Below are 27,145 nucleotides of genomic sequence, written 5' to 3' on the forward strand. Positions count from 1 at the left end.
TTAAATAGGGGTAATGCAGCAACCTTCAACCACGGGAACAGTCTTTGTCATAACTTTTTAGATATAAATTAAAATATCTCCCAATAAAAGGTCCGTGTAAATCACATCTGAAACATTTTAATCCTGTGAAATATTTTCTCCGTACAGATGATATTAAAACATCATGTGCAAACTGATCAACTAATACAACCAACAGGACATTTCATCCCTGTTTAACCTTTAGGCTCACCAAGCAGCCTCGCTGAGTTCCTACATCATCTTTCAAGGCAAACCAGTCTTAAACAGAAGTGAAGCATGATGGATGGCAGGCCGGCTGTATGAATCATGCAACTTTCGATTAAATAAAAAGGTCAGTTTCACGCTTTGTAGCTCCCTGTGTCAGGGCACCTTTACATCTGATTCAATTTGAATTCAGAGTGTTACGATCCATTTAGGAGTTAATGGACACATTGAAGATGAAAGACATTGTATAACATTTGAGTGGTGGGCTGACCAGATGTGTGCCCTGCTCCAGTCTGAAGACACAATGAAAGGATAATGAGTAAGTGGGTGTAAATAATGGATTTGTGCATTATAAAAAGGGCCACATGTGCAACTCTCAAGTAGTCTCACAGTCGTCGTTTCATTATAAGTCCAAATATTCTGGGTTTTGCACTTATTTTGAAAAATTCTCTCATTTTATGCTCTTGTTAGAGAAGAACGAGCTGGAAAGTGCAGCTGCTACGAGTGAAGGAGCCAAATTGTGTATTTAGCCCGTGTTACTTTTTATTATTTGTTTTGGTTGCACGCGTCTTTTTGGTTATTGTCACCTCCAGTATTACACATTATTTACATGTTCACATCACGGTGGGAGTTGGACAAAGAGGGGGAGGCCTTGCTTTTGATTATCAGTCTTTACATCAAAATAAACAGTTAAATGAATCTGGACATTATGGATTTGTTGGAACGAGTCAGAGATATGAGACAGTTTAGCCTCTTAGTGGTTTTTAAATGGATAGAAGTCGATACAACGAGTATAGAAATACTATGGAAATGGGTATTGTGGGTTTTGTTTAGGGCCGGTACTGATATCGATTAGTAGACATGAGGAGAGAAGAGAAATCTTGCTGTCAACATTTAGAATTACTAGAGATGCAATTAAGCCATGTAGAAAACTATTGTACTTAAATACAATTTTGAGGTACTTTCTCGTCTATATTACCCTTTTCTGCTATTTTACACTCTCTCCACTACATTGATTTGATAAATGTAGCTACTAGTTACTTTACAGATTCATATCATTAAGCGTTTATAGGCTTTTCATTGTGACACATGATCAATCAGATATTGTTGTGGGTCTGATATTGTGTGAGAGGGTGTTTGTTTATTTTATCACCAATCTGACAGAAAAGTCACATATACCAATAATTGTAAAAATGCTGAATACCGTCTCAGATAATTGGCCAGGCCGATAATTCATCTATCCCTTACTTTAACCATTTAAATTATTCAGCATTGATTTGTATTGATTGAATTTTTGGCAACATTAGTCAGGTTTACAGCATGTAGGACTTTCCCCAAGGGAATGTGAACACAACTGTTCTTCAGTCTGGAAAATCAGGATCCAGTGCACCGACAAATAAAACTACTACATGCATGAATAAACCATACATGTAAATTACACATTATTCATCAGTCATTACTGTAACTGGGAAAGGAGATAGCATTTGAAAATGGTTATGTGTGTAGAATTGTTCTTAGAAATCGTACTTAAACAAAACTACAGGTATTTTCACACCTTGTTAACTTCATAGTTTATTTTACCCAAACCAGAGTTGGTGTTTGTAGAACAGTGAAATGACAAACCAAGATGTTTTTACATGGGTTTCTATATTGTTTCTGTCGAGTTTGAATCAAGTGTCTTTCACGACGATAAAATTATTGTTTCTGTAAATGGAGTTTGGTAGATTTGGCAAAAATGATAGAGCAACCATTTCTTGCCAACCATTCCTTCTCTATTAGGGATCCTGTCTGTAATGTTGTCAGGCACGTAGAACAACAATCTGAGCCTGTAGGAGACAAAAACAAGGACTATTAGCGGACATACTTTGATGGTTAAAGATGACCTTAAGGATCCCTTTGAAGCTATTCCAGCTGTGTTGCAGCTGCCAACAAATGGTGATCCACTGGACCAGTTCCAAACCTCATTGTACCTATTAGTGACTTCCACTCCAGTTTATGTACACATATCCTGAGGTATATTTGTTGCTGTGCAGAGTGCAGAGCAGCACAAACTTGATGATGTGACGCAGCAAGTACACATCAAACTTCAAGAAGCTTTAACTCTCTACGAAGCCTTTTAAAGCAACTTCACTATTGTGTAATAGTTGTGGAGTTTGCCTCACGCTGAAGTTTTCACATGTTGTTCTCTAACAGTGTCAGTGCTCTGAGGAAAAGAAGAAGAAAAAAACACCTCTGAAGCAAAAATCCCTAAAATGCAGCAGTCAAGAAAGCTGATGCACGCTCGCCAATAAACATAGCATGACTAATCCCTCCCGGCAAATGACAAGGCCTCGTCATCTCACACACAATGAGTGGCCTCCCTCTAAATGACTTCAAAGCAAAGCCACAACACAGACTTGAGTGATGGAGCTACATTTCTGTCAGGAGCACACAGGGTTAACTAAACGAGCCATTTCAGCGCCGCAGCATTCGCTAAAAAGCTTGATGGGGCCCGCTAAGCTCCTGCGATTGGCCTTTGTGTGTGAAAGTGACCACATAAGTGCTACGCAGCGCCTCCTGAGTGTGTTTGTAGGCATAAGCATTTCCTCTGACTTTTCACCAGCTTGCACTGTGTGTTTGTGCGTGTGTGTGTCCGTGTGTGTCCTTGAGTATGTATTGGTGTGTGGGTGTGTGTGTGTGGGTGTGCGTGTACTTGCTCACTGGTGCATTTGCGGTTGTTTTGCTGTGTGTGCATGCGTGTGAGAGAGCGCATCTGTGTTTTTAAAGGTGCTGCTTCGGGGTGCTGTGCAGTTTGTACATAAAAACGAGGTTTCTTCAGAGAGGCATCTGGTAAAGAGAGAAAATCACAAAAAAAGAAAAACAATGTCTAGATCAAAATAGGGCCTGCAAATAAAATAATATTTTACTTATTTCAATTTAAAGTGATGTGTGGTTTTTAAGAGTTTTAAGCTTAATGCCCCAAACGAAATTACACATTTACAATACTGTCAGAAAACATGACGTCATCGATATACTTTTCCATGTTTTATGTGCACTTTTAGAAGTGTCTGTTGGTTGGTTGGTTGGTTGGTTGGTTGGTCCGCAGAATTAAACAAAACTTCTGAACAGATTTCCACAAAACTTGGACAGCGGATGGGTCTCGGCCCAGAACGGACCCTATTAACTTTTGGTGCTGATCTGGATAAAGGGATGAATCCAGGTTTTTTTCTGACTTTCTTCCTTTAAAACACCCATTCAATTTATATTTCATGTTTCCTGCAAAGACGGTTAGGTAGGGTGGGAGTTGTTGAGTATAATGATTAGGGTTTATATTAGCCAATGGCATTACTATAGAATGTGAATTATGCCTCCTGCCATGCTGCTATATGTCAAAGTAGCAACGCTGACTGTGTCACAGGGACTTTGCAGTGCACATGGACTGAGCAGGACCTTATGGTGCATCAGCTGCTAATTTGATGACAGGGACCATCATCAGTACAGTACCAATGTGGTTTCCTTGCTGGGTTTGGGTCCTGGCAACCCAGAGTGTTAGTGTTAGTCAGCTAATAGCATCGCTAAGTTTAGCTGCATGACTAAATAAGCAAGCAACAACTGTCTAAACTCTGACAACGGGGGATCCAGAACAAAGGTGGTGTACAAAGTGGCTGCAGTTGGTGTGGGAGTTTGTGTTTGGTCACGATGCCACTTTTTTGTTTAATAGCCTGAATGTCCCCTGCAGCCGCCACAGCTGACTTTAGCAGACCTGCAGCCACTGCTGCACTGGTTCACAGACTACTGAACTCTCCTGCATGACTGACGAGGCATCAATAACTTCATCGACATCTCTGTGTACATAATTAGCTAGTCGGATAAGTTGTTGTTGGAGATAGCTGGGCCTTTTTCACCGATACACAGAATATCTACTAGTGACATATAGGGTGATGTTTATTCACAGTGGTTAACAGCCATCTTCCCTTCCCAGAACTCATCCTCATTAGTGTCTTTGACTGGGTCAGTCTTCACACACGGATGGCACAAAATGTATACTTCAACATTGTGGCTGTTGAATTAATAATGGACATAATGTTCTCATCATGACAAGTCACGGTCTTTGCTGAGAGTGATGAGTTTTTTCTTGTTCTGCGAGCATGCAAACCTGAGTCACAGCTGAACAGGCCTCACTGAGATCCAAAATGGTGCACTTCCTTGCTCACAGATTTGAGCCCTGGTGCCTCTGAGAGCAGTGGACAATAATCATTCGAAATGAATCCCCGAGCACACACAAGAAACAGCTACTACATAATAAACATGTCCGTGGACACAGAGTCATACATTTGTTGCACTTGGTATTAACTATAAAGATACGCGCAGACAAGATATTGTTTTACATGTCCATATTCCAGAATATGGTCCTCTGCTGCCTCCCCTCGAACACATCTTAAATGCTTCAGTACAGTAATCTTTTGTGTGTGTGTGTGTGTGTGTGTGTGCAGAGAGGGAGAGAGAGAGAGGAAGAGGGAGAGAGAGAGAGAGAGAGAGAGAGAGAGAGAGAGAGAGAGAGAGAGAGAGAGAGAGAGAGAGAGAGAGAGAGAGAGAGAGAGAGAGATGCGTTTCCCATCAGTGAAGGGCGAGTCCTTCAGTAGACGGGGTCAGTGCTCTAATCTGAGGAGGTGATGATATTGTGAGGATATTTAATGAGAGGATAAAAGCAAAAGCGAGTGGGGGGGGATGAGTATTAGCCTTTTTAGATATCATTAAACATTAATACTGTCAGGGGACCGGAGCACACTGGGGTCCTTTTTCATTGACTTTCATGCTGCGTGCTAATAGAGTTTCACCTCTGGGGACCTCCATCCCCTCCACCCACCCACCCACCCAGCCCTCGGTGCAGCGCTAAAGCTGCAGGAAGATCAGATCGCCACCCCGCTTCTGAGGATAAGATTAGTGGGTCTGTTCATGTGTGTGTCTTAATTGTAGATTATGTGAGGTTATGAACTCGCTCTTGCTCATGCTGTATGATATATGCATATTATATCTATTCTAAAACTATTAAATAGGCCCTCAGGAGACTTGCATATTTTAATTCAATAGTTAATCCGGAGAAGAACTTCAAATACTTTCCTACATAATACTATTTTTGTGTCTTTCCAGAGTGATGCTTAAACTTCTGCTGTTTTAAACCTAATAATGATGAAGACTTCAGACATGAGTTTTCTCATGCTTTCTCATGAACTGATTCTGTATCAGTTCAATATTACTCATTTTTTCAGTGAATCTGAGTGGGTTTGTCAATGTTTATGCATCAACATGAGTCATTATTTAGAAACTGTTAATGTCCCTTGAAATATGCAGTTCAGGGCTGCAACAGTTATTGTACTTATCTGAGTAATTAACTTCTGCTTGTTTTGATGGATTATTTTTCTCTTTAAAATAATCAGAAAGTAAGAAATGCCCATCACAGTTTCACTAAACACCAAGGTAATGTCATTAAAACTGCTTGTTTTCCTCGACCCACACTTCAGAGATTAAACATATTCAGTATATGAAATGCCATAAATCTACACAATTAAGCTGGAACTGGGGGTTTGTTTGCATTCTTGAAATAATCAACACATGCACAGTCCGTCACCTCCTACCTCATGATTATCCATTCAGTGTTTTTATTTGCAGTATTCATTTACAATTTACAGAAACATTGAACTTATATACATATAAATAAATCATATGTCGGTGGCCTTTTTCGACCATATACATATATATAGTACACCAGAAACCAATATTTTACTGACTTAGTATGTAAATAAGAGCTATGTGTTTTTTCACATCATTTGTTTTAACTCTTCTGTCCTTGTTAGCAGCATGTTTTTTTCTATTAGAACTGCAGTTTGTCCAGTCAAATACCTTTCCAGTCAAGCTTTTATTTTGATTCTAATTCTGATGATTTATTAGTTAGTTTACATTTGTTTTGTAGAGGGCAGGTGATCGGGATGAGAGGGATGTGTTTTGTGTAAGATGAATGAATGTGATATGAATGTTTACGTCTCTTATCATGTATGAACGTATGATCCTTTCATGTGATTTCATGTTGACTGAGCAACCCTGACTGGTCCTTAAATGAACGTAGTTAGTTACTTTCGCCAATTTCATATTATATTATTGTTTATAGGCTATTACATTGTGATGTGTTACCTATCAGACAGCATTGTGGGTGAGACATTATGTGAGAGGATGTTGCATCAGAGCCAAAGTAGCACATTATTAAATGTGTTTATTTTTTCTGCAATGTCACCGAAAAATCACAGGTACTGATAATCAGAAAAAAAATGAATATCTTGATAACGCTGATAAGCAGGCAGGCTGATAATTGTTCTACCCCTACCTGATACCATCCTTTGATAGTATAAACTATGTTATACATTATATTACATGTATGTTGGTTAGAGATTGTAAGCCAAAGAGCTTCCACTCAAATATATTTTAAGTCATCAATTTTCAAACAAACAAAGCAACACATTTCTTAACAAATGATTTCATCTTTACAGGTTGTTAATCTTCTGTTGCACCTCTGAGGAATATATCAGTAGTAGAAACATTTGTTCAGTTCCTAAATTACCTTTTTTTTTTATGCGTGTGTTATTCTTGCGTCAATTTCTTTGGAGAAGAAACACCAACAGTGAGTCATAACAGAAGATCTTTCTATCTTAAAGCTGTTTGTCACGAGAAGCACCAACAGAGGGCAGTCCTCCCCTTCTAAAGGAGGAGCGCAAACCCTGTTTGTGTATATGTGTGTGTGTGTGTGTGTGTGTGTGTGTGTGTGTGTGTGTGTGTGTGTGTGTGTGTGTGTGTGCACGTAAGCCAGTTACTGTACAGTCGGGTGTGGCTGGGAAGCCCGTGTGCTCACACTTCTCAGTGGGATCTGGGCAGATGTTGATGGAGGGAGCTGTTTGTGTACAAAACTGCAGTTAGACCGAAATCAAATTTATTATGTTAATCTCATTCACATATTATGTTAATCTCATTCACAGGATTCCATCTCCTCTCCTCCCCTGGAGTGCTGTCTGTCTGTCAACAACTCCACTGCACAATGTAAGAAGCATAAACACACCTAATGAATCATTTACTTATTTTGGCTGTATTGACTGAACCCCTTTATGCGGTGTGATCATGTACCATTTCATTCTAACAGCAGGAGAGTGTGTGATGCTCTTTCACACGTTTTTTAGGATTGCCATTAAATGTAGTATTTTCCTTTTTTCTGACAGATCTGCTGAATCCGATCCCACAATTCATTTGATCTTAATACGCTTCTGCTGGCCAGGCGCTGCAAAGTAAGTGGTCATATTAAATATAATACATCGAAAACATACAGTAAATGTTTATCCTCACATCAGAAGATTACACATTAACGATCCACACCCTGAATTACGAGCAATCCACCAGTTATAGTTTTCACAAATCACTTTTATTCTGTTCGCAGGATGTTGAAATCCCAAGGAGCAGCTCTTTATATGCGCATATTTAAATGTAATGCACGCCCTCTGAATTATCGAGCACATCTATCTATTATAAAGGGGTCAAGTAAGCCTCGGCCACAGATATCCACAGGCTAATTAGAATTCACGATGAGAAATTGTATGAATTGTTACGCATCATATGGCCATTATAAACACATTAAAGTGCAATTGCTTCAATTACAGTGGTATTGGATAATCTCATACATCGCCATCAATTTAGCAGATGCGTCGTGAGGCTGAATATGAATAATAGAAAGGTTTTGTATCATTGTACATAGTGTTTTTTTTGCTAAACAGTTCTTATATAAAACATTTAATGTGCAGAATATCATAAGGCACGTCCACGTTTCTTCTAACTCTAAAATTTAAAGTCACTGATTATTTTCTGAGTTTGTAATGTTAAAAATAAAAAATGCAACAAATTGATTTTAGCTCCCTTTTTTCACGGGTTGAAATTAAAACACCTAAAGCTTTTTCTATGCATACAAAAGGCTCTTTTCTTCAGATATTGTTCCAAAATGTGTTTACAACTGTGTTTGTAAGTGCAGAGCAACGAGGGCTGCACATTTTATCGTGGCCTTTTGCTGTGAAAAGCCCCGAGAACACTTGTGTAAAAGTCATGATGTTTATCAGGTAATCCCTCAACCTGACAGGTGTGGCATATCAAGATGATCAACAGCACAATATGGTGTATTTGTATTGTCCGTCTACTCCAGTTTATTATTCAGGTGAAGACCCAGGTACACAGAATTCCCCATCTCATTGTCCATTCCCTGGATGTTCACTGGTACAGGAGGAGAGTGTTATAACCTGTCAAAGTCCACAACCAGCTCTTTGGTTTCCCCTGCATTAATCTGGAGGCGTTTTCCGCTGACACTTATCCGCCAAGCCCTGAATCATTTCTCTGCAGTCCCAGACGTCCCAATCTGTGATGAGGCTGATGATTGCAGAGTCATCGGACAACTTTTGAAGTAGGCAGTTAGCTGAGTTGTGGTTAAAGTCTGCTGTGAAATCAGTGCAGAGGAAGGGAGCCAGGACTGTTCTCCCCTAGGGCCCTATGCCGTACATGTCACACTCACATTCCGGTATCCTCATACACTGTATTAGGTTTAGGAAGAAGTCCAGGATCCATGCTGTGAGGTGCTGGTCCAGCCCTGTGAAGTACGGACTGTATGGTAGCAAAGACACTTGAGAAATAACATTTTCTCACAGTGTTCCTAGCCTTTTCTAGGTGAGAGGGGGCATTATGTTGGAGACTGATGACAGGATGATAGGCGAGCTGTAGTGGGTCCATTGATGGACGCACCAGGGTGCAGAGATCAAGCCGCCAAGAAGGGTGCCAGGCTTTGAACTGAAATTGACATAGGGCCGGTGAAATCAAAATGACCCTGGTCCAAAATGACTTTCTCCCCTGAGTTTAAATTGTGAAAGAAGCCTCTGCAAAATGGTGGATATATGTTTTCAATGTCAAAACCCCAACAAAAGGACTTGTCTCACTATCAGAATTTGATCCACTCAGTCGGATAACATTTGGAGAGGCCAATCAATTAAGACATGTGAAGAGCTATCCATTCATTCTATCCCTATCCCTAAGTAGGCAGGGGGCTTAATCTAGAAGTAAGCCAGTTTAGCCGATTGTCTGTAGTGGTCATGCTCCATGGGTCCCATAGTCCTGAAGCTATGTGGAAGACTCGGGAAGTAAAACTCTTTTTGGCTTCATGCGGCACTGAACAACTGTCATAGGAATGAAAAGGACCAGCCTCCGTCACTGTATCCAGATTTTCCTTAATACATTTATGGTGGAGAGCGACAAGGACAAGCCTCTCCAGGGTCTTTGTCGGGTGTGATGTCGGCGTGTAGCAGCTGAGGTCCTTGATGAGCAAACCACACAGGATGGTTTAAACAGCTGCTGCACTCTCCCCAACTTCAGACCCAGGTTGAAAATGTGGGTAACTATACAATCTAGCCTTGATCTGATACCATCAAACCCACAACTTCTCACTTTCATCCTGCTGAGTTAACTTCTGGTTTGTTGTGAGGGACAGATTGGGGCAGGGAGGCTGTACGCTGGAGGTATGAGTTTTTCTCTGGTTATAATGCTCTCACACAGCCATCATGAACTCTAATCTTGTAAAGAAATGCTATTTTTATTATTTGTTTCAAGAGAGGAATTATCTAAGTCAGAGTCCTGCACGGGTGTAAAATAATGTACTGTGTCGGACACAGATGCAGGACACGCGGACGCCTGGAGAGGTGGGTCGGGTTTTACGATTGCCATTTTCAAGGCGTCACTTATCATCAGTCATTATTAGCGACACAAATGATAAGCATTTATATTTCATATGAGCTCATTTATGCGTGCTTGCGCCCTCCCAGAACTCATTCCCTCTACGCTGTCTTACTTTCCCTTTTAAAAATTGAGTCTGTCCAATTTTCCTTCGGGCGTCGGTATCAATTTATACCGGGTCAGCTCGGGTACGGAATGTAAGTTGTGTCGGAAAACTGTTAAGATGCGGTGACCTGTGCAGGACTCCGCTCTAAGTGACCATTTTATTCCTCTAGCTAATTATTAAGCTAAATATCCAACATGCTAATTAATGTCAAAGACTGCGGTGGAAGACGACGGTAAAATATTTCCTTTCTCTAACATTGGATTTATTTATGCCTGAATTTTGAAGGTGTGGCAGCTTTTATTTTGCGTGGCTGTGCGCCACATTCAATTACATGTAGGGGAAACCCTGGTTGAACACTGTAGGAAGGGGTGTGGAGGTGGGGGAGGCAGTATACACGGGGTGCAGACCAAAGGGGATGTAGCAGGGATGACTGATCGTATCTGTTGAAGATAAAGTTCAGATCATTCAATCACTGGTCCCGCTTGGGCTAAAAGTTGGGTTCCTTGTAACCAGAGATGGTTTTAAGGCCCTGCCAGACTAAAAATAATCCATCATCTTCCTCTTGATGGTGTTTTTTCCACTCCCTGATCATCTTCGACAGCTCATTCGGCACATTCTTCACCTCCTCCTTATTTCCTGACCAACAGGCCCTCATTTTTGATACGAAGAGAGCTTTATGTTAGGAGTAATACAGGGTTTGTTGATGGAAAAACAACTTACGGTCCTGGTGGGTAAGGCATTTTCCGCACTGAAGTTTAGTCTATTATACAGTGTGGGAGTCAATGTCCTCCCAATGAGAATCACACACTACATCCCACACAGTTGTATTAAAAAACAGTATTTCAAAGCCTCATCAGCTTCCTTGGGTCATCTTTCACTGAGAGATACTGCTGGCTTCCTGTGTAAAAGAGGTTTGTACATAGGGAGGTGGTTATCCAGGTTGTGATCGGATCTTCCATAGGGAAGGGAGAGGCCATGAGTTACAGGTCTCCTTGGTGTTGGCATAAAATAAATCCAGTATTTATTTGTCCCTGGTGTAGCACGGAACATATTGAATGAATTAGGTGAGAATGGAGGATGGGGAGGTGTGATTTAAGTCACCAGACACGAGGAGGATGACATGTGGGTGTATAGCCTGTTTGTAACTGCGGGGATGACATCATAGGCTGAATCAGCATTAGCAGATGCAGATCCAGTTCACCCACATCATCCAGAAACTGTCCCACGCATCTATGTGGAGTTAACACGGTTAGCTAAATCTACCTACACAGCATAACGCTACACTACCGGGTATTCCCTGTGGTGTCGGGTTAGCGCTGCAAACTCGTCATACATCTTAATGGAAGGGACCTCACACTTCCCTTGATGATCAAAGGGAGGGCATGTTTGTAACATCTCCTCCTAATGCAGTAATTACACTTGGCCAGACTTCCCTGTCTCTTCCACCTCAGCTCAGCTCATGGGAAACCCTGGCACTCTCCCTCAGTAGAACCACCATGTGACGGAGCACTATCAGCTGACCCCTGGCATAGACAATGAGGCCATGATTGCACACAGGACCCCCAGATGTGGTTGTTAACAATACAAAAAAACACTTGAGAGGCCAGAGCAAAGTCAGTGAGTTTAGTGTCCATAGTATTGAATAAGGTAAAAAGTTATCACACTGAAATAAGAAAGTACCCAAAAAAAGAAAGGAACTAGAGAACAGAAGCTCAACGACAAGCAGGAGTTTCTGTAACAGGCATCCACTTCTGTTGCGCAAGATCCACCTGGAACATCGACAATATGAATGCTGACTACAGTATTACACTCTGTCAGGCGCCTACAGTGCTGGTGCCTTTTCACTTCACAATCAGTGATTACATTACCACCACAAAGCAAACAGAATCAAACAACTGATTTCATAAATGTTTCTAGCACAAAGGGTTAGTGCCCAGTAAATCACACGGGGCATCTTGTGAGATTAGCACCAAGATATGTTGGTGGCAATCAAAAAGACAGCTCAAAGGTCAGTGATTGTTAGATGTGTCAGATGGCTAGAAACACCACTTTAAAAGAATGCTAATGTAAGAATGTGTGTGGTGGGTGTGTAACTTGCTAATTTCTTGTTGACATATTAGTCATAACATCTTTGTAAGCCAGGGTTGTGTGGTGGCTGTGTATCTGAAAGATAGTGGCCAAAATTGGATGAATATGACTTTGAGAAAACAATAACTACCTCTCACACCACCGCATGCGATTTTATCCATTAGATCCCTATAATTCAGCTGTGAAAATGCCCGTCATTTTACACAATTTACCATGTTTTCATCTTAAACCTTTTATCTGTTCAGGTGAATCAACTCTACGACTAGACACCCCTTTCTGCTGGAAGGCTGCCAGCCACAGGTCACATGACCTGGAAGAAAAAACCTAGGAGACTTTTGGGATCCCTTTTCGGTCAGACATTGCTTCTTATTGTTATTGCTAACACACACGCACACACACTATGAGCAACATGACTAATGTGTTGATCTATTGTGATTGAAAGTCTGTTGCTGAGAGGCTCGGTTTGCTTCAAAATGTATCGATCCTGTACAGAGAGAGAAAAGCTTCACCGGGAAAAACAACATTTCATAGCGCATACTTCAATTCTTCTTATCTACTGTCACAATCTCTTTTCTGTGTCTTTTATTTTATCTTTTTTTTTGTGGCTTTAGCATGGGCTGGCTATCAACCTGAAGGGAAGTCCAAAGGCTGATGAACTGAACTGTGTTTGTGTGAGACAACATTGCTCCTGTGTCCTATATGCCCTGAGAACAGCAGGCGCAAACCTGGTGAGTAACGACAGTCATTTGACATGTCAATGCTTAATTGATGGGCTTCACTCACATCCATTACAGGGAAGTTTATGCAAAAGGTGTCCTTGATTTGAAGTTTCAGACTGGATTATGGCAGTGCATTAGAGCTTTTTAAATTAGCCTTGCCTTTCATCATACAATTTCTTTAGCTGGAACGCAAAGGCTAAATGCCAATAACACAATGTGGAAGCGTATAGTGGGAATGTTCAGATGTTCAGAGGACACGCCAAATGTTTGCAAATGCACATCAAATATCAAATGACTGCCCACCATTTTCTTATATTATCCTACTTCTTTATCTTCCTCTTTATTGCCCATCAGTGTTCTGTACTGTTAGATAAAGTAAAACAGCATATAGGCTACTTCATCTCTTTTATGTTCCACTAGTCTCTCTAACACACAATCTTCACACAGATCTTTACCAAAATCTCCCACAAGCTTTAGGGTTTTAGGGTTATTTCCTTCTAGCAGTTTTCACTTGATCTGCCCGAATGTTCAGTGATGGGAACCAGCACCGCTGATAGTTGTATTCATGCCCAGGACAAGATGATCTCCACAGGCCCCATAGCAGGTTATTTTTAAAAAGATAGGGAAGGGTTATTCTGGAGGTATAGTGGACTGTTGAGTCTCATTTAAGGTCACCAAATACCGACTGTTGTGTTTTGGGATTTTGGGCTGAAAAAATGAATGTGTAGGCTAAACCTTGGAAGGCAAAAGAGAGAACATTCAACAGTTTGGGTACCACCAACGTGACAGTAAGCAGGAAGTAAGTACATCTACAGCCATACAGTCAGTTGCCTCTATCATGCCAGTATGTGGCAAGTATGCCATGCAGAAATTCAGCAGGCAAAGAGTCAGACATGCAACAGAAAGAGGTCTCTCTCCTAGATTTCTGCCTTGACCACAGAGACATAATTACTCCATAACTAATCCTCAGAGGGTATTAGGGCCTGCCACACCAAAGTGAGAGAAAGTAACTGAAGTGAGTAGCTCATTCAGTGAGTAGCATTCATAAAATCCAATCAGTTAGACTGCAAACTGACATCCCTCCTGCAGCTAACTTGCAAATACCAGAAAACATTTTAAAATCTTGTCAGCCACCTCCACCATCGGAAATATCCCATTATTTGACGGCTGGATGAAAATAAAAGTGTGTATGAAATCATTCACTATACAAAATTAAATACAGACTTCAGATTTATCATTTAAAATAATCTTAGTCCATGTCCATCAACACACTGGGCTGACCATTTTTTTTTATTTTAAACAAAGTCAACTTAACCAGGATGAATTCTTGAAGGCAGATTTTACTCTTTGTCAATGTAACAATTTTTGCGATTTTACAAGCAGTCAAGGGTCTTCAAGGAAAGACACTAAAGACACTGAACTTCGAAATTGACAAGAGAAACACACCTACTTTAAGTTTTCAAAGAAACAAATGAATCCACATTGGTCGTGCTACCAGGTACAAACTGATTATGGACTGAAGGCAAGTTGGCTCAACCTTCAGTTCCTTCATGTAAACATCCAAAACATTATTAAAATACAGTGTTAATCTCCAGCAATTGTACTGATAACTTATTGAATAGCATTAATCATGATTTCTCATTACAACAATCAAACAATCTTAACAGTACATTGCTTTACCCAGTTAATGTCATGTTTTTCCAAATTCACAATTCTATCTGCGCTTCAATTTTAAAAGGTCACAATTCATCTTAAACATTTTGTTTAGCAGTAAAGATCATCCGACACTGGTTGTATACATTGACAACTATCATCTACTTTTTTAAACTCTTCTTCAAAAAGATAGTGAGATTTTACAACAACAGCTTGACTTTAATCTAAATCCCAACTTTCAGGTATAAAAACTATCAACAAAAGATGGAAATTCAGTTTGTAACAAAGTTTTGTTTCTGAAATCTGTCCTGAGTAAACCCTCTTCCAAAACAAATCAATTAAGGACCTCTGAAAAAGAAAACAAACCCAACATCTCTGAAGAGTTACCTGCGGTATCAGCCAGTTGATCATGTAGGCAGGTTATTAGTAAGCCAACTGTGTTATCTCTGAAGTTTTGATTTGTTTCTCTTTGAACCTTTGCAAGGAGATGAGGGTGGAGATTTTTCTCTTCTGCTTTTGAAGATCGAATATGGAAAGCTTGTTTCAATCGATTTTAAATTCTGAATCACATTGTTGACACCTTTACTGAACCTGAAAATTGATTTTACTTGATCCATTTTATGTATTTATCAGCGCTAACATTAAAATGACCTGGTTGACATTACATGTGCACATATCCTAACTTTCAGAGTAGTTATAGCCTGAATGCACTCCAGATTGAGGGCTGCCATGCATATACAGGGTTCTCCCCAGAAATTTTTAGTATAGCGGCGCACCGTCATTCGGGGGGGGGGGGGGGGGGGTTGCGGATGCGGACGCTCGTCACTGTCAGTCGGGGGACGCTCGATCGATCATCGCCGTCAGCCGTGGGCTCGCCGCCGTCAACCGGAGGACGGACGGACGGATGGACGCTCGTCACCGTCAACCGGGGGACGGACGGACGCTCGTCACCGTCAACCGCGGCAGCCCACAAACACCCGCTATAAAGCAGCTAACATTGTTGAGTATAGCGGCGCTGACCTAGCCGTATAGCGGCGCAGCGCCGTTGTTCCACCGTCTGGGGAGAACCCTGATATATGTAGAGTTAGGCAAAAGATAGCATTTGGTAGAGTCACCAGGTCAAGAAGTCCTAATCAGCTGTGTTCACATATTCAGCCTTGATAAAGTAACTTTTAAACAGAGAGCCTGTGAAGTGTAACAGTTTGTTTTTCATTTTGTCTGAGGCACTTATCCATGTGACTCAAACGTTAAGTCGACTGATCCTCGGCAGGGCTCAGAAGCCATCAGTTATTGCCATCAGCAATAACAACAGACACCTGCTCAGCTAGCCTATAGAGCAGCTGTGTACAAAGCTTATACTCAAACACTGCTTACTGCATCATACTCATATTGACACCCAAATCTTATTACAAACTATTAAATCGAGAATCTCCTAGTAAATAGGAGGCCTTTCTTATATTTTTCTAACTTTTATCAAGGAAGGACAGCTAAAGAGAAAATATCTGGAAAGGAATGAAGGTCTTTAAGAAGGATTTACTGTACAAATATCTTTACAGAGGAGTTGGCTACTACAACCACTCTTGCATTGTTGGTCACTGAATACGCCCACGAGGAAAATCAGAGAATCAGAGTCTTACTCATGAGCGATTCAGTGTTCATCCTTATTATTTCCCACATTACAGTGGAGCCCATATGTGTTGCTGTGACTGATATTGCCGAGCTTCAAAGTGCACAAGTTACCTTTTAAGTTTTTTCTGTATGGATATGCCGGTCTGGATGTTTGTATTCAAGTCCTTTGAGCATGTTTGTACATGCCTGTGCATACATGTGTGCATGATTGGCTATTCAGTTCTTGCATCAAAGCTTTATAGACTGATCCTCTGTAAGAAGATCTAAGCCTTCTGCTTGTACAGAGCACTGCTCTGGACTGATAGGACTAAGTCAGTAGATACTGGATTCCTTTTATTACCCTATAGTGGAGGAATGCTGTGCCTCTGATACCTTTGGGCATACTAGCAATAACAGCAAAAGCTGTATGAACACATTGGAGATTTAATACTCTTTCACAAAATGACTTTCTTTTCCATGTCAACTCTGCTGGCCAAATCAATACGCTCAGAATAGAAGTGCTTGAATGTCCAAATAAAACCCAACACATTATTAATTTGGTTAATCAAGATGAAAATACATCACAGTCTGATGTGAGTATGTTAATTTCAAAGCCGATACAGTAGATTACATCTTTAATTGTCTAGTGATTAAGCACTTTTGTGGATTTTTTCAATAGTCAGTCAAATGAGGACAATACAAAGAGGCTCACCTCAGAAAACATCCCTGCACTGAGCACACAGGGGGATCTCTGCTGAGTCTGAAATGATATCTGATTATTAATAGGATTAGTATGAACATATTCCACTATGTCACTAACCCTTCATGAGATGAGGAAACCTACTTAAACTAGACCCCTCTGAGATTTGAAAGCTGGGACCTGGACCCATGCAGAAAAGAGCAGAGCCGATGTTACGTTTTTTAAATTAAGGTTAATTCACAAGTTGTTATTAACTCATTAACACTCAATAATAGTATCTTACTTACCTACTTAAGTTATCAAATTAAACATAGAGTGGAAATATGTCTATTTGGCAGAAGTACTTCAGTAAAGTACCTCAAAATGGTACTTTCCATCACTGGTGTTTCTCGGTTTAAACACCAAGATTTTCAAAACCATATCGGCCAGTCTAGATCTGCAACACAGAACAGAAACATGGATTTGAACCCATCAGCTCTCGGATTTCCGGTCCTTTTGTTTGAGCGGACTTGTGTAGACCTCTACGACTAAATGCACACATCAAACTAAAGCACAAATGAATTTGCTGAGTTATACATAAAAACTAAATCAACCAGACAGATTCATTCTAAGATGGTTCACTGGGCATATACACTCTGTCTAAGCAAATCCATGCTTTACTTTGACACATTGTAACATGAACTGCCCGTTACAACTGCTGTGGTCATGAGAACCTCTATAAGAACCACTGTGGAAAACAAGGGCACAGGGAAAGTTTTTGTGGATCTTCATGGTGAAGCAGAAGTTTATGTATTCAGAGCATTGACTATCTTATACCAGATTTCTCCAACCTGATATACATAGGGTCATTAATATTTGAATCCCATATAGATTTTATAATAAATCAGGCATGTACATCTAGAGTAAAAAGAACGTACACTCCTTTAAAAAATGAGAGCAATTACAAAGTGTGTAACACAGACACACAATCACACAGAGATCTCATGAATCTACACTCTAGATATAGTCTTAAACAACTTTTCATGTACTACAATTTAATACTGCAGCTCGATCCTCATTATTTTGCTGTTGCTTCATTCCTCTCCAGCAATTTGCCTAAACTGGCCAGGGAGGAGCACTAAATCCAGCACTGTAGAAATGCACTGACATCAAATATTAATGAGCCAGTGGAAATTTGCTTTCATAACATGATCCTGGAGACTCATTATTTAACTCTCAAATCTTGTAGCAAGGTTTCCCAAGCGCCAAATGCCAGCTAAACAGCCATATACTCGCTTCTGTCTGTTTGGCTACTCGTACAACTGAGTGTCTTTAACAAAATCTGGGGGTTTGTCAAAATGCCAGTTTCCTTAACACGCATATTAACTTTAAATTAACACAAAAGTGTAACCCCAGGTTGGTCTTCAGTTTTGATGCTAAGAGGAAAAAGTGTCCACTGAGGCCTTTCATTCAGTAATGTTGTTGTTAAAGGGAGGGTTAGGGGTTAAACATGATGCATGTGTTTTGTTTCTGCTTTTAACATGAGCAGTGACATTTAACTAACACTAAATGATCGATTATCCATTTTACTAAAGTTATTCACTTGGAGATACTTTAACTGATAACTTTGCAACCTTTCCAAATGAGCATATGTTAAATATCCCAAAGCTTTGATTTACTATCTATCATCTACTTAAAGGCCAATGTAGCCTTTGATCAGACTAAAGTTCAGCCTACACCCTTTGATGTGTTTCAAATGACGGCTCTAGCCCAGAGTGCGTGTGTCATAGAGAGAGGAAAAAGTCAAATTATGTGGGCTGCACAATTTTAGCAAGCAAATGTGACAACACATTTTATTTCGCTTTGTATGAAAGGTCACAGATGTAATGGAGGATTGACATGCATCATGATGCCGCCTGTGTGGGCTTTTGTCGAAAAACAATAGATGTGGATGTTTAGACAGACGTCATGCGCTGGTGTGTGTTATCCTTAATTCTCCACCAAAATATTTGACAAAGGGAGACGTCAGGAGGACAGTGATGCATGGCTTTGTCAAGACAAAAGTCACCAGTCAGCATATTGTACGTTTTGCATTTCACAGTACAATAACCATCTCAGAATTTATCAGTTTCATATTATCGACACAGTAGTTACAATGACCTTTGAAAGAAAGAAAACAGAGGGGTTTTGTGAATGAACAAACACCCAAAATCCCCTATTCCCTTATTTTTTAATGAGAAAAACTTTTTTTTTTTCAATTAAAATATCATTACATTAATGAGAAATACAGACTAGACAGTATAAATGTGGCATAACTGATATGTGCTCATTAAAGAAGCAAAAGGTTTGGGTTTCCTCAGGCTAGCTGAGTGTCTGACTCAGACAGTAGGTGTAGAGTGAAGTCATTTTGCCCACTCGTCAATCGATTTTTAATGACGCTAGAATGGGTCGCCAGATAAACATACAAGTTAAATACATGTGTGGGAAACACTGATCCAGTACTGTACTGTTTGAGGAAAAGAAAGATCATTAATTATAAATAAATGAGATAAGCTGCCTACTGTGCAGGGCTTCACTAAAACTTCCGTCTGTTGCAGCAATTTCTTAAACCGACAACTCGGTGAGAAATTAACCTTCAACTGCAGCTGCCCAGGATATATTTATTCTCAGAAGCATATACACATGGGTTCAGCTTCACAGAAAGATTCAGCAGCAAGTCAAAGTTTTTTATATATTTTACATGTTTTTCATTACACAAGCAGTCCATGTATCCAAGGGCAGATACCTGGACTGAATGAAGATAAACTACGGAACTAGCAAGTAGAAAACATATCCTTGTATTGCTTATGTCAAATATTCAAATTGAACTAACACTGAAGTCATTTTTTTCCATAACACTTTCCTTCTGTAATGTCCTCCTGCCTTTACCATTGAAATTATCATCCGTTATCCTGACAAATTCTATTTAAAGAAGTGCAGCTGTCACTCTGAGCAGAATAAACTTTTCTTATTTGTCGTCAAGCTGTTCCTTAATCGTCATTCTCTGCTCTTTTGTTTTTTTTGCCGTCTAAAACTGTGACTGTCAGAGCTCAGCTGTCACACTGAGACACACAATGACTGGATGTTTTTCTCCGCATCATGTCCACAACTAGACAAAAGTCTCAGACTGCTGCTGACACGTTGGTTTCAGTCAGATAAAACAGCAGACTCTCACACTGTGACCTGCTTTGATTAAACTAAAAGCTTTGCAGCTGGTTTCCCTTCATGTTTTTCCCTTTTCTTTAACAGTTTTACAGCTGCATGAAACGGCCACATTTGATTTAGTTCGATAGTATTTTTTAATTAAAGGAAACCATGCTTAATATAGCTATTCCACAATAAACTTATTACCAAAATTAAGCACTCAAGCTTGGCTTCATACACACCCAATATGTTGGACTAAACTGAATATTTTAAGACAAACTGTCCTCTTATCAGTTGCCCGGTAATACTGCATCCAGAGAAAGCCTCACTTTTTGGCTTCCTTCTTTCCTTCAGTCTCTTTTTATATAAAGCATCACAGACCAGTCGTACTGGCAAACATGATGTGACATGGCTCTGGAATTTGAAGCAAACATTTTTCAAACATTTATTTGGAGCTGACATCCCAGCTTTAAAATGGATATTGAAAAGGGCAGAGGCTGTCACTTACTTCTGAGTATTTTATCGCCCAAAGCAGCATTTTTTTCCCCCCAATGTATCATTCGAAAGGAAAAAAAAAAAAAAAAATGCAAGCAAACTCAAAGACATGTTTCCTGGTGATATACCAGCCCATACAGGTATAAAAATACCTAAATATATAAAATTCTGTAAATAATGCTACAGAATGATATGCTTTAATTCAGCATTCCCTTAAATGATTGTGTATTGGGACAGCTCTATGTAAAAAGTGTTAGATATTCATCCTACAGTGTCAGCTTTTTGCTACGAAAAATAGCGCAATAATGATTTGAGTAAATTGACATATAATCAGTGCATAGCAACCTCACACCAATCATTCACCCACACAGATGTTTTTTTTACCACTCAAGTCTCTCTGGCCAAGTACAAACTAGACTGGATTAACATATCCCTTGCTCTAATCTTACTTTGCTGCATGTGCTTGGATGGGCATCCTCATCACAAAAACATCCATATAGATTGACTTTGAAAGCAGCTTATTAAGTAGGTGGCAGTAGTATTTCTAACGGCTGCAAAGGAGGAAAGAAGGTAAAGTAGTTTAAAGGTTTGTATGGAGGAGTTCAGGGATGGACAGCTGGGTTAAACAAGCACAGGACATTCATTCAGTAGACTGCAGTTAATGTCCAGTGTGAAACCAGAAATCAGCAGTGAGTTCTTTGACTTTTTAATGTCATGCCAAGTTACACAAGTAACGTAGTTCTTTCAACCCAAATCACAATGTTGTCCTCAACCTAATCTAATCTGACATCACATAGGCTACTTCCTGCATAGCTCAATCGAACTTCAACCTGAGTAGAGGTTCAATCACCTCGCCAGAAAAGACAAGTTAGCTCTGACCACAGACTGCTCTCATAAATAAAAGCTTCTAAGCAAGAAAAATTATATTGCTTAGCTGTATAAGTCACGGGTTTAGTGGAAATGTAAATTTTTACATTTTCATTTTCACTGAAAAATGTTCAAAATGATGATGCAATATTTGCTGGGGTCTGTAGCAAACAAATATTTTCCCCAGAGCATCTCTGTAGCGCCATAATACTTGATCTATAATGGTATGTTGACGCTTTATACATCATAAATCTGCAGCGGCTGTTTTTGGATATTGCACGTAGCCACATTGCGATTTTGATTGTATTTCAATTAATTTATTTTCCAAAGTCATTAATTGCCCTTTTCTGAAGTCAATTATTTCAGTTTTATCTTTGATTAACTGGAGGAAATTTCAGCACATCCAATCACTGATTTATTTAGTGCAAGTAGTCAGTGCTTGTATGCAACCATAGTCCCCTGGTGTTAGCGTAAAAAACATCTGTGTGTCGTCTGCATAACAGTGGTAGGGTATTGAAAATATTAGACCTGAGGCTCCAAACATCTTGATGATTATGTAGATAATATCGTAATTCACAATTATTTCAGACAGGATGATCATGACTAGAAACTTTGTTTCATACGTAGTCCTCATTATGATCTGTTCAAAACTTGAAAAGTCAGTGTCACTTGACTGGCAGGCTAATGTAAGAAAAATCCCCAAATCTTCAATTTGAGGTTGGATGTCTTTAAAAATAACACCAGATGTCATTTTTAATTCACTAAATGTCATTCAAGATACTGCTGTCTGATGGTCTTCAGGATTCACAACACAATTTGTCCTGTCATAATAAGAGAAGCACAAATGTGAGGTGTCTTTTTTACTCACTGTGTTTGTCCACTTCAGACTGACAGTGTTGCAGTTGACTCTCATTTACCACAGCTGGCCTCAGCATTTCGCCCTATATGCGAGAAAAAAATTGAAGTGTGCAAATGTGAAGAAGCATTTGGTCACACCAGTGATCGACCTCTATTCTGACACCTAGGCTGGAAATATACACTGATTCGCTAAGCTCTGACAGTGACGAATCTGTTACCTATCCTCACTCTTTCTTTTTAGCAAAGAGCTTTTGCCAGTCTAAGTTAAAAACAATCAAAATACATGTGGATGAAATGGAATTGCCATGTCAAAGAAAGGTACAGACAGGAGCAGTTTGCCTCCAATTGGGCCGAGGGATTTTATTCACCGTATACACTTTCCCTTTGAGCCCACTTATATTGCTGTCAGATGTAAAAAGCCCTCAAAACCTTTTCATTGAGGAAACAAAACATGTGCAGATGGCTAAACCACATAAGAGACATGGTCACTGAAAACATTTGTCTGTCTGCCTCCCAAGAAATGAGTCCCTATATGTTTTGATACAGGATTTAATAGACACGAGCCCTGTAGAGGTGGAATGTGAGTGGAGAGTTCAGACAGTGCTGTGGGCACTTGAATTAAGAAGGATGTTGCCCTTGGGGAAAATACTTTCAATTTGAGCTCAACACTTAGGCCTACACATTGTGTTTGTCTTTGTTCTCTCTGCTGATAATGTCTATTATTTGTAAACTCAACATTTGATTTTGCCGATTCATCTTTGAAAAGGGCACTAATGATAACGAGGCTTCAGTTGCGAATGAAATTAGATCTACTGCCTGTAATCCATTGAACAAGACCTCGGCTGTTGAGTGAATTGTCCCACTTAATTGTAAGGCCATATCACATCAGATAAAAGAATTGTCATTCAAAGACTTTAAAACTTTATATATATATATCCATGTGTGGAATTGTTTTGTTATTCAGCTATGACTACTCAGCCACTCTTAAGAAAGCTGAAGTTTAACAAGAATGATCCTTTGTACAGGAAAAAAACATACATTTCCAATGGAGGTGACCTCTCTGCCCTTCTTTTTTCTCAAGCCTTCACACTGGCTGTGAGAAGTGAAAGAAAAATTGTGGCAATATCTCACAATGATTATAACGGCACTTAAGCATTTCCTCCCTTCTTAGAAGGTCAAGGTTCATGTGGATAGTCTATTAACCTTTTTTGTAAAGACAATAGCTTGGACCTGAAAGGCTATTGAAGTAGGGGCCGTGAAACTTGCATTAAGGACTATAGGAACATGAAGCTGTAACACATGTTGGAAGGCTGTTTCTGGGTGTAACATAATCTGATGCCGGTTCAAGAAAGGTACGGATGTATAAAACATTGGGAAAATGTGAATCTGCTGCAATGGTCATGTTTTGGGAACAGTGGTATACGTGTTTTTTGTTTGTTTTTTTAGTCACTGGTAATCAACATATTATGCCGTTGTGGTATGACAATTGGATAGCCTTATGGTTATGCCTTTTTAGTACTTTTAAAACAACAATTCATATGTATTTTCTCTCAATACTCTATTCACTGTTTGTTTCTTGGAGAGACTGCCAAGGGGCTATTATTTAAGCTCTGGTATTAGCAGTGCCAAACAGAAGACTGCGAAAATAAAATAAAAAAACCTTTGAGCAAGGGCACAAATGTGTGGAAAGAGAGGCCACTTTGTATGTCTGCATATTAATTAATTACAAAACTGCTGCCAGTAGTTTATTGAAGATGTTGTTATTAATTAATCATGCTTACACAACACCTATTGACTAAGTGAGCTCCACATGCAGGGTCAGGTTTTCTCCATTAGTCTGTTTTGACAGACTTTTGGCTCTACAGCATTTCAGGGAATATATAAAAACACAAAGTGACCTACTTTTATTAGAAGGATCACCCAAACCATGTTTTGACCTTGTGAGTCTTATACAGTATTGCTTTGGGATATATTTTTTTCTTAAAAGACCAATGTACTAATTGTGAACACTACTGTAGATAAAATGCTAATGATTTATGTACTCTTTATTCTGTTTCTAAGGTTTATGGTCCTTTCTTTGTTGACATTTTTGATTAGGGCTTTGTTCATCTTACACATGTGAATAATCATTTCTGGATCTCCCAACATTATGTTGGTCTCCAGGTTTCAAGTTATACTGTGAGCTTTCTGGGAGTCATTAAAATTAATGTTAGGGGCCATTCCTAGCAGCAGCCTTTTTTTTTAGCAGCATGGTAGCTGATCCATAGACTACTTCCTATTCAACATATTTGGTTAATATGATATTGGCTGGTGATAGATCTGGTATGAGAATATGGTATGGAGTTCTTTCTAACTTTTTACATCAATAACAAAAGGGTACTCTTCACATTAGTTAAAAAAAACACTAGATTTTGGTTATGTATCAGTAACCCCCAGAGATGTATGATTTTCAACTTTTATGGGACCTCGGACTCCTCGTTATGCAAGCTGATTCACACTTAACTCCCTGTTCTCATAACAACACTGCATTAAATATAACCTACTGATGTTTTGGGTTGTCCCAACTCGTCATATACTGCCACTGTCAGATGGCCAACCGGACGTGAAATTATTAGTTTGTGATGAGTTGGTAAACATTTAGTATTACATTTTTAGAAATCTGCAAAATTATCTTAAACGCATACCGTGCAAGACTTGTGCATTGCTGTTTGTAAACCGCCAGGTGCATTAAGTTAGTCTGAAGGAAGATAATTAATTGTTGAGTCTCATTCCCGGACTGTCACATACCGACGTCTATTTGTCAAGTATCCTTCACCAGAATTGCTGACACCCAGAAACACAGCAAAATGATGACAAAATACAGGCAGATGACTCAAGTGATGATTAAGAGGAACTACCTTGTTTCATAGTATACGTTGTTTGGAAGAAAATACTGCATAATATAACTCCTGAGTTGACCACAACCAGCATTTGAAGCAGTCCTCCTAAAAAAATGTAGCCATTAAAATATAAATGGGTGGTTTTTACTGGACCACACCTGGCCCGGTCACTATGGAGACCATTAAACTATAATGAAATGAAATTACAATTGATTTTGCTTCAGCCAATCTTAACTTATAAGAGAATAATATACATTTATCATTACTGCATGGAATGAAAAATGGAGCTATTTATCTCCAGCAACAGCAATGATAAGGTAAATTTGGAAGGGGGTTTGGGGGGGATGCTGGTGAATAAACAACACATTTCATAAAGAGAACATGTTATGTTTGTTTTTACAGGAATGAACACGGAGTTGCAAAGTCCAATTTTGGCTGCACCTGCAGTAAACTGTGGAAGCTCACAGTATTGAGGTCATGCATTATATGTTGGTAAAACTGTTATTTCATGGTTGCACTTTGGAGATACCTTTTTTTGGACAGAATCAATGATGAATCATACACACATACACACACACCAAACAAACAACACACTACTTTGCATGCAGAGTCAGGATTCGGATGGTAACAACACAAGACATATCTATGTTTTACAGACATTGACAGAAGCGAGCGCTATCAGGATGGCGGGAAATTAATAAAACAAACATAAAAGCAGCACAATGAGATAAGAACAAGGCTTTTTGCAAGTGTTGTTATTGACCTGGAATATAATTGCAAATGCGTTATCGGGCAATCAAAAAAAACCTGCTGAAGAATGTCAGGGAGTCCTCCTTAGGCAGAAACTGAATCACTTAATTTCAGAGTTGATTGGTACTCTTTCTGTTGGTATGAAGCAACACAGTGGCATAGGATCCACAGCTGTATGATCATGTATGTAGCATGGTTTGAAAGGTTACCAGATTGAGGAAGCATGACTGTTGTTTTTACTGGGTCTTTCAATAAAATGTTGATGCTGGGTTTGATGTGTGGAAATAAAGTCAAAGCAGGGATTAAGTGCACATGGTTATGGGCGATGTTAAGGCAATGGTAATGTTTACGCGTCATACATATGCGGTGCAGACGGCAATATTAGCAACAAGACGACAGTAGCATTGAGCTACCATGTTTGATGGCTTCGCTGACGTGTCACTCAGAATATCCAGGCACCCATTTCAATTGTTTGTCACCTCCAACCCCCCCGATAGACCCTTAGGGGCATCCTAATCTGGGGCACCCATCACGCCTTGTGCCCATGTAGAGACAAACACTGATCCACGCACAGGTTAAAGCATGACGAAACGGCTAGACCGTCGGCAGCGCTTGTCCATACTGGGGAATATATTCGGGTTACACGCCAAAGGTGACGTCAAGAGTTGTGATGCATCGCCCACATGACTCCATGTCTTGGCCAATGACTTGCCAGTATTTCATCTTGTCCTGGTGTAAGGGGATATAATATTTAAATTCCATTTTGGTAATCTTTTGTCAGCTGCTGAAGTGGTGGTCAACTGTTAGGAGCTGCATAAAGGTAAATACTTTATGAATAATTATGAATGATGTCACAGCCAAATGTTGTGATTCTCATAGTACATATGATATTTTCGGGCTATTCTACATGTCGCCTATTTGTGTTTGGATACAGTGTGACATCTCGGAAGGAAAAATAATCAGAGCAGAAAAACAAATTCAAAATTTTCCCTTGAATCGCCTACCTAGAAGGGATGTTTTGTCATGTTAGTGTCTGACATGTCTAATTAAAACTACTGACTCATTATCTGATAGATTAAAAAGAGAGACCACCTTAGTCTAAGTTATTAAAGGTAATGGGATGCTATTATTTAATCCATTCAGTCAAGGGGAAAGTATTTAATTACCTGCTTAAATTGGTTGTATTATGCAGGCAGTTATGTGTGCTCAGTTTTTAAGTGCGGGTGTGCTGCAGAGTGGCAGATTTACTGACTGATAG

General features: G+C 39.6%; 1 protein-coding gene and 1 long non-coding RNA gene across 7 annotated transcripts in view; one reads left to right on the plus strand and one right to left on the minus strand.

Annotated features, from left to right (window-relative positions):
* Positions 1-27,145, minus strand: part of LOC115588532 (uncharacterized) — a 75,648-nt gene that overhangs the window by 44,445 nt on the left and 4,058 nt on the right. For both annotated transcript variants that reach the window (XR_003985375.1, XR_003985376.1), the window contains exon 2: positions 22,269-22,341. This is a non-coding gene — a long non-coding RNA (uncharacterized LOC115588532). The remainder of the gene's footprint in view (positions 1-22,268; positions 22,342-27,145) is intronic.
* pcbp3 (poly(rC) binding protein 3) overlaps positions 1-27,145 on the plus strand; it is a 75,390-nt gene that overhangs the window by 20,480 nt on the left and 27,765 nt on the right. For 4 of the 5 annotated variants that reach the window (XM_030429187.1, XM_030429189.1, XM_030429184.1 and 1 more), the window contains exons 2-5: positions 7,227-7,287; positions 7,464-7,529; positions 12,442-12,547; positions 12,808-12,924. The gene's annotated coding sequence lies outside the window, so the exon portion shown is untranslated. Of the gene's footprint in view, positions 1-223; positions 350-7,226; positions 7,288-7,463; positions 7,530-12,441; positions 12,548-12,807; positions 12,925-27,145 lie in introns of all 5 variants that reach the window. The other variant, XM_030429185.1, reaches the window with a different exon arrangement.

This window comes from Sparus aurata, chromosome 9, assembly GCF_900880675.1.
Source record: "Sparus aurata chromosome 9, fSpaAur1.1, whole genome shotgun sequence".
NCBI lineage: Eukaryota > Metazoa > Chordata > Actinopteri > Spariformes > Sparidae > Sparus > Sparus aurata.